The sequence below is a fragment of the Tamandua tetradactyla genome, chromosome 14 (genome assembly GCF_023851605.1).
Source record: "Tamandua tetradactyla isolate mTamTet1 chromosome 14, mTamTet1.pri, whole genome shotgun sequence".
Lineage (NCBI taxonomy): Eukaryota > Metazoa > Chordata > Mammalia > Pilosa > Myrmecophagidae > Tamandua > Tamandua tetradactyla.
Window position 1 is genome coordinate 28,328,392 of NC_135340.1, and position 9,090 is coordinate 28,337,481.

Sequence of the window (9,090 nt, forward strand, 5' to 3'; positions counted from 1 at the left end):
CATGGCAGAATACAGAGAGTATAGTTCTCTTTGCTTGAAATGCAAAGTCTGACTTGGTTTTTCATAAATAATTGAACTGGAAAAAGAATAGCGATGAGTCAATGCATAAATATGACAGTTGTATTTTTGAAAAATCAAAATGAAGCCATAAACTAGATAACATTAAGTTAATCAAGAAATAAAATAGAAGGAAGTCAAAGATATAAAATTAAAATTGCATTCATTTTCTATTGCTCCAAAGAAACTTAAAAAAAACCACAAAAATTTATTATTCCACAATCTATAGGTCAGAAGTCCAGGTGAACTCAGCTGCTTCCTTTACTCTAGATCTCACAAGGATGAAATCAAGGTGTCAGCCAGCCTGAACTCTTATCTGGAGGTTCTGGGGAAGAATCTGCTTCAAGCTCATTTAGGTTGTGGGCAGAATTCATTTTCTTGTGGTTGTAGGTCTGAGGTCACCTTTGTGAGGCCAAGGTTTCCTTACTGGCTGTCAGCTGGGAAACTCTCTCAGCAATCTCAGGCATCCTGTAATATTTACATTGACCTTTGCATTTTCAAACTAGAAATGTTGTATTGAGTACTTCTCATGCTTTCTAACTCTATAGCGTTCCCTTCTGCCACATCTTTTCTGCCATATCTCTTCTCCCTTCAGCCAGGGAAAGTTCTCTGCTTTTAATAGTTTATGCGCTTTGATTGAGTCCTCTCAGATAATCCAAGAAACTTTTTCCCTCTCTAGATCTAGAAACTTAAACAAACCTGAAAAGTCCTTTTTGCCATGTAAAATAACATTTTCACATGTTCTGGATATTAGGACATAGACATTTGGCACTGGGAAAATCATTTTGTCTACCACAAAAAATGAGAAAGGGGAAATAAGCATCAATGCAGGGAAACATAAAATAATTTATGAAGTAGCACTTTACATCACTTTATGCAAAAGAATTTGAAAGCCAAATGAAATGGATGATTTCCTAAGAACATAGATTTACTAAATTTTATGAGAGGCAGAAAAATGTATCCGTGGAAAAGAATTATGAATATTACCAAATTTCCCATAAAAGCACCAATCAAGTCCAGATGGTTTTACAGTCGTTGTTTGTTTGTTTTTTTAACTTCAAGAAAAACTTTTGATGTTACCCAAATGCTCCCAAAATATTGAGAAAAGGGTGAGCCAGGTGTTGTTTGTTGGGACCCAGTCCCTTATCTGACCATCTGCGTCTTTTATATTTCAAAGGTCTGGAAACAAGGCTTTTGCTAGCAGGGTTACGGTTAGTTCTGCCAACTGCAGGCATTATTGCAAGATAAGAAAGGGAAAGGAACATAGAAGCCATGTTCTGCTTCTGGCAATGCTGGCAGGTCCAGCGGTGATGCAAGCAGGCGCGGGGGCTCCTGCTGGGTGCTATGATGGGGTCCAGAGGCAGCGGTGGCCAAAGCAAATGCAGGGATATGCCTCCTTCAGGGGCTGCAGCTGCTTCCTGTAGGTCCTGATCTCTGGATGAAACCGACTTGTCTCTTTTGCTCTTCATTGAAACTGAATTTCCTGTTTTAAATCCCTCTCTGCTTGAAACACCAGGAACAGTTTCTGTTTTTCTTATCGGACACAGAAGATACAGAAGGTAAGTTTCCAAATTATTTTTATAAAGCCCACTTAAATTGACAGCATAATTTGACAAACACAGCATGAAAAGAAAACTACAGACCAACTTTATTAATGAATGTCATTGCAAAACATCTAAATAAAATGTTACATAAGATATAACATAAAAAGAATTTAATGAATAATTTTTAAAGTAACAGTAAAAGTAATAAAAAAATCCTTTATCACATTCATATATCAAAGGAAGACAAGGGATTGAAATAAGAGGGATAAATTTTGAAAACGAGGAGACAAATTTCATTTTTATGGCAATGTTCTTCCATGTCCCAAATAATCAACTGAAAAGCTATTTGTAGCACTCAGAATATTTAATAACATGACTGTTCAAAAACTAATTTATAAAATAATTAGCTTTTCTTTGAAATTGATAATGTATGGAAGAAAATACTTATCATAAAAGTAATAAGGAAAATAAAATTGGAAGTATACTTTCAAAAATGTGCAGAGCCCACATGAAGAAAACTTCATAACGTTGCCAAGTGACATAAAAATAATAACTGGAGAAATGAAAAGGCATACCTCAGTTTTTGGTTAAAAGGCTCAACATTGCAAAGATAGCAATCTTTGAAAATTAATCTACTAAAACTATGCATTCCTATCAAAATGCCGTGTGTTTTATTTTATTTTTTGAATTTCATAAAATAATTCTAAAATATAAATTTGGGAGCATATTGAGAGAATGAAAAAGGTAATGTGGGCAGACTTGGGTTATCTAAAAATGAAACGTACCATGAATGTTACATTAACTAAAACAGTATGGCACTGAAGTAGGAATAGACACGCTGACAACAAAACAGCACAGGAAATCCAAAACAAGTGCAAGTACCTCTGAGAATTTAGTACGTTCAGTTGTCATTTCAAATGTTCGGAAAGACATCCTTTTAGTAAAGAATAATAGAAAAAGTAGCTACTCATGTGACATCCGTTTTAAATGAAGTCAGATTTCTCCCCTCTCATATCAAAATAAATTTCAAATTAGTAAAAAATGTTATACAAATGAAAATGATAAGTATTAGAAGTATGTATGGGTAATTAGTTGATATTATTTGAGGAGGAAAGCTTTCCTAAGAAAAAATATAAAATCCAGAAATTTTAAAAGAAAATAACTCATATGCTCTGCACATCAATATTAAAAGAATTTCTTCTGGGTAAGATAGATGGATTAAACTGGCTAGACATAGAGTATGTAGGCAGATAAAGGTAAGTTAGATGACAGAAAAATAGGTGGGTTAAGTAGATTAGAAAGATAGATCAGATAGGGGAAACAGATAATACCACACGGAGAAAAAAATGTATAAAATATGTCAAGCAAAGTATTGACTCCCTAAATATATCGAAAAGCACATCTAAATCAATGTGAAAAACATTAACAAACAATCCAAAAGAAAAACGGGCAAAGGATATGATCAAACAGTCAAAGGAAAAGAAATAACAAATGACTAGTAACCTTAGGAATATTCTCAATATTCTTCAAATTTAATGAAATGCAATTTAAAACAATGAAACAATTTCTCATCAATCACGTTGGGAAAAATTAAATAAATCTATATTCCCATTGCTGGCAAAATAAAATACAGTGACTGATACACTTTGTGTGAATATAAAATGGTACAATCTTTTGTAGGGTAAATAGGCAATTTCTATCTAGATTATAAATTCATATAGCCCACAGAGAAATACTGTACCTCGGGATTTTCCCTACAGTTTCAATTACATATTTGACAAATATTCATTGGACAGTTACTATGTGTCAGTCTCTGTTCAATGTCAGGGATACCTTAAGCTCCTAATAAATTAAAATGCAGTGTTGCTTAATATGATCAAAAACCAAAACAAAACCAATACACACAAAAAATCAACAACTGGGTGTGTTGGCAAACCACGCACTCTGAGGCTATTAAATTATCAAAGTGAATGAGATACAGATAAATGCACCATTGAAACTGCTATTTACTAACTCATTAGCCCCTCCTGTACTAACTCGTTACATTTTTACTTTCCTTTTTTCTAGTAAACCTATTTCCTTGTGTTTATTAATAAGGGACTTGCCTCTCCACAGGCCACGTTCCTGTTTTCTTCTCCCTCACAGAATTGGCTGAAACTAGTTTAACTATTGAAGCATTGAAGAAAGGAGAAACCTGAACTTAAAGCGACCCCAGAACATAAAATACTCTGCCAGCGGAGGAATCAAAGTGAGTACCGACAATCTAAAAGAGAAACACTGGATCCTAAAGAAAGGGAGAATTCCAACCATTTCAAGTTCCGGCAACTTCACAAACCCCTCCTCAAAACTGAGACCCTATGGGTGATAATGACCCACTCACAATCCTTAATTTGCATGTGAAATAGCCAATTGCAATAGCCAACTCGCAATCTTTAATTTGAATGTTTACTGGCCAGTTACAATATGCCAATTTCTTATCCTTACTTCCCTTTGTTTAAGCTAATAAACATCCTTCACCCCTTCCCTCTGATGGGAGAGACAGATCTGAGGATTTTTCTCTTTTCTCCATTGCTCGTAAACTTTTTTTTTGAAATCCTGGTGTCACTAAATTGGCTTTTGTGTGCATTTTGCAAGAACTCACTTGAGCTGTGTCGCTGTTGTAGAAAAGACCCATGAAATATTGTGAAGCAAGAAAGTAACTCAGAGGAAGTGTGCATAGTAGATTTTTTAAAAAATCTAAACTAATAGAGATACACGCACACCCCCACATACACCCATTCAATATAATAAAATACCTGAAAGAATCCCTACCTCGTTCGAGGGGTCACCCCTGGGAAGTGGAATGGGGAAGGGTGGAGATACTTTTAACTTCATAGAATCTGAGTGGTTTAATTTATCCATGAGCACATATTACTTTTTTAACAATTAAAAAAAAATGTCACCTTAAATCCTCTTAGGAAGATGTCCGTTGAAGGGTCTTCTGGATTTATTGCCACGGTACAGCAAGAGCTGTTGGTGGGCTCCCTAACTCCTGGAGGGAATGGCTTTCTGTCTGATTAAGCAACCTGACCAGCAGAGAAGGTACAAGCAGCATTACCTGGAACTCCTGGCCGCACACCCAGAGTTGTGCTCTGTAAGTGTGCGGCAGTCCATCTCAGTTGGAATTGTCTTCATTTTTGAAGTGTCATACCTTGTAGCATTGCTGGAAAAGTCTCCCTTCACCTTGGTGGATTTCCGTTTCTGGAAGTGATCTTTGCTGATGTTGCATGTTCACAAGTGCCAAGTGGAGAGCTGTTGCTGTTTTGTTATCCAGAAGTAATCGCAAACTATTTATTTTAATAATCCCCCTTTTTAATTCAAGACCTGGGCCAAATATGAAAAAAGCTGCGGTCTTGACACTCCGTTTTTATAAATAAACCTTTCCTGGCAACAAGACAGCAATGCCACGGGCATCTTAAAATAAAACTGCTTTCTTACATCGAAAAGGTTTATAACTCTGTAAAGGTTTTGTCTTGGCATTTATGTAGTCTGATATTCTACAACACAGCCGTACCTACAAATATGATGGATTATATTTTCGGCACAATGATTGTTTTCAGTGGGGGAAAAAGCCTCCACAGATGAATTGATACAGGGCTCCATGCTGGGTCTTATGCATTAATCATGAAGTATCATGCTTATGCAAATGTGTAGAAGCCCAATTAGGCAGAGAGCACAGAACCCTGGGAATAATGTTATGGGCTATTGGGCCTTTGAAATACACTCCTTGGCCAAATTTTCAAAAGCAAAGCAGATTTGAGATGCCTTTTTACTCTTGAAAACAGGTGTACAATTGTCTTCTTAGTGCTTATTTCATGCCTTCAACCTTAAAATAAAGCTTTCTCCCACTTGGCATGATTTTTCCTCATTGCTCAATGGGAACGGAGGAAATTCTGAATCACTGACAAGAAAATAAAATGTTCATTCAAAATCTAGACGTGCTGAGAATATTAAGCACACATCAATATTTGGGTTTTTTTTTTTGCCACCCATTTTGAATGTTTCATATATTCCGTTTTTCTCTGGCTAACTCTGCCATCTTTTATATTTTGGGAGATTAATCAAAATATTCTGGTTTCTAGTTTGCAAACCCGCTGCACACAATGCAAATATTGTGAAGAGAAAACATGAAACTCTGGGAGACAAGTGCTTACTTTTATGTATTACTTCCCGGTGCTAAACTTTGTTTTGCTAACTTGAAACTTCTGATATTTTACCCCTGCCTCTTCTTTTCATAAGCCACTTGGAACAGCTCCAATATTTGGAAAGGATATAGCAGTGGGTGGGAATGAGGGAAGATAATAAGAAAGATTAGAGATGTTTGCTATCCCCCATTTAAATGACCCTGTTTAAGGGGACCATTTTGAGCAAGATTATGTCTATGCTGCTAATTATTCAGATAAGACAAATGATCAGGCAAATCAAGTGCTGCCACAAAAGAAAATTAAAGACTCAAAGATTTTTTTTTTTTTTTTTTTGCAGTTAGACTTAAATGTAATCCTTACTTTTAAGTATTTAGTTTAACAAAAGTTTCAGATACATATCTGAATATCCTCTTCTTGGACTCAAAACCAACTCAGTTCCTCAAAAATCCTATTTCCCTCATTAAAATATCTAAGAAACAGCTGATTGATAAGTCATTTCCAATATAACACTTTCAACATAGCACTTACGGATGGCTGGGAGTGAGGTGTTGTGTTGGCAGGAAATGGAGAGAGATGGAGAGGAAAGATTGGGGGAAATAAGAGGGAAGACGGGAGGGCCGAGAGAGAGAGGTGGGGAGAGAGAGAGAGAGAGAATGAGACTCCCTTTATGATGCTTGGCAGTCGAAGCTAATGTCAGGGAGGAAAAAAAGCATCCTGACTTTTAAGAATGGTATTAATCCACTGCTCTGTTTTTCAAACTGCCCCTGGTTATGTGAGTAGTGCTTCCAATTAGATCTGGTTGAAAAGTTTTTACAGAAAGCCCTCCAAATGCAATTTATTGTGTTAGGCAATTCAACCAAAGACTGGTCTTTCTCAGTCCAAACCACCATGTGGTAGTCTTAGTGTGTATGTCACTTGATCTTTTTGACGCAGCTTCTTAATCCTGACAATAAAATCTTCCTTCCTTCTCTTTCTCATGCACAGAGGCACACATAACTTTAATAACGTAAAAATTTTAAAAATACCCACGACTACTCACTCTATGAAGTTTGTAGAAAAGCTCTCTGCACGATCATTATTTCAGTGGAGAAACTCATTTATAAAGATATCATTAAAAAATCAGTAACTGCCAATAGATGTGTGGACCTGCACTTTATTTCCTAGAGATGCTGAGCAGCTGTGAAAGAGCCCTATGCACTTAAGGAACAGGAGCGCCTACGCTATTGGGCCCGTCCTCTCTCCCATCTTCAAACCTGGAAAGTACCTACTCATGACCCCACTGCCCCACAGCCCAGTTCCCACCCAGTACACTGCCATCACCCTTCCTCAAACCAGAAGCTGCCGAAGAAAATGATTAAAGGGTAAGAGTATGGCCATGATACATCTTCCCAGGAAAACATTTGATTCCCACTGTTGGTAGGTTTATTGAAGTGTTTTCTGTTCCCATAACAAAAAAACAAAAAAACAACAACAAAAAGAAAAGCAGCAAATGGAGAAAACAAGTGATAGAGTATGATGATGTTCAAGTTGAAATTTATCAAGTCTAAATTTAGTAAAACTTGAAGATACACGAGTTTTCTTCTCCACAAGAAAGTCCTTTGTAATGTTTTCTTTGTTATTTTGACTTTTGCTATTACTGTGCGAGAGGAATATCCCTTCACCAATATGGTTGGGAAAAAAGGGGCAGAGTGATACTTGGAACTGAGAGACAAATAGTTAGAATCAAATCCTTAAGAATACATACTATTATTTAGTAAAATGTGATTCCCCCAGGCAGGATGATATTTGTTATGGCAAGATAGCAATCATTCCCATGGAGATGCAGAGAAACAGGGAAGGGAAGATTTCAGTTTCCTGGAGTCTGCCACCATCCCATACCACCCACCATAGCTTTATGCTAAATTAGCCCTCCAACCCTGTTAGCAACTGATCCCAAGCAAAATACTTCAGTGTGACTCTATCAAATAATTGCCAGCACATTTGCTCCTACCCTAACTTAACCTTGTCTTCTCCACATCAGCTGCGGTAAGCCATTCTGCATTTACTATCTTCTCTATTCTTCAAACACTTTAACTTTTACTTCCTAATTAAAACAAATAGTATGATTCTCTATAGCAGTTCTCAAAGTATGGTTCGGGACCCCTGAAGGACTTTCAAGACCTTTCAGGAGGTCTGTGGGGTCAAAAATAATTTTTTTGTAACATTAATTGTCTTTCGACTTTCATTCTATCACAAGTATGCAGCAGAGTTTTCCAGAAGCGACATGAAGTGAGATATCACAACAGATTGAATGCAGAAGCAGATATGAGACTCCAGCTGTCTTTCATTAAGCCAGTCATTACAGATATTTGCAAAAATGTAAAATGATGCCCATATTCTTGCTTTTTTGTTTTGGAAAATACAGTTAAGTTGCATAAAAATACTTATGTTAAAATGTATTGACATACATATGTAATATACGTGATATGTATGTTAATATTATTGTTGTGCTTAAATTCCATTAATACATGGTGTTAAGATGTCTGTGTTAATTTCTAATGTGGTAAATATTGATAGATATAACCAAACTTAAAAAAGCTCTTTGAGATCCTCTATAATTTTTAAGAATCTTAAGGGATCCTGAGACCAAAAATGTGAAACTCTCTGACACAGGATACAAGAGCAGAACTGATGAAGGAAGTGAAGCTTTCACCTTACATGCTGCAAAGTACTCCCCTGAAGACATATTAAGTATAGGTGGGCCTGGCATTACACTACCCCAAAATATTAAGATTGGAATTTACAAAGAAGCTAAATTAAGCCGTGAAATTCAAATTATGAAAGGATTCTGACGTGATTTTTAAATACACTGCACTTTAAGAATGTGTAAAATATGACTAGTTTGCAAAAATATGAGCATATTTTCAGTTTCTCAGTACATATGTAATGCGGTGTGGTGAATACCGGGCCCTAATCCTGGGAGGATTTAATGTAACACTATTTAGATATGAGAAAAATTACAATCATTTTGTTGGGTTTTAAACCTGCTAAAAAGACAATGAAGCTGAGAAATCTGTACTTGGCCTTTTTACTAAAAAAAAAAAAAAAAAAAATTAAAACTCAGAATAAGAGATAAGGAAAGTTAAAATATGACTGGTTCTAGAAAGAGATTAATCTCCTTTTCAGAACCAATTAATCTCAGAATGAGTTGTTTTTTTTAAGGTAGAAGTAAGAAGAGCAAAGAATCATCCTAGGACAAACTAGGTTATTCTGCCAGATTTGCAGCCATGATGCTTATTAGAAGTATTATTTTGAAAAATAATCAA

At 36.0% G+C, this 9,090-nt stretch overlaps 1 long non-coding RNA gene across 1 annotated transcript; it reads left to right on the top strand.

Moving 5' to 3' along the window:
- Positions 1-1,357: 1,357 nt before the first annotated feature.
- Positions 1,358-6,045, top strand: LOC143654856 (uncharacterized). Its single transcript, XR_013162010.1, has 3 exons — positions 1,358-1,616; positions 3,717-3,849; positions 4,559-6,045. It is a non-coding gene; the product is annotated as an uncharacterized LOC143654856 (long non-coding RNA).
- Positions 6,046-9,090: the final 3,045 nt, after the last annotated feature.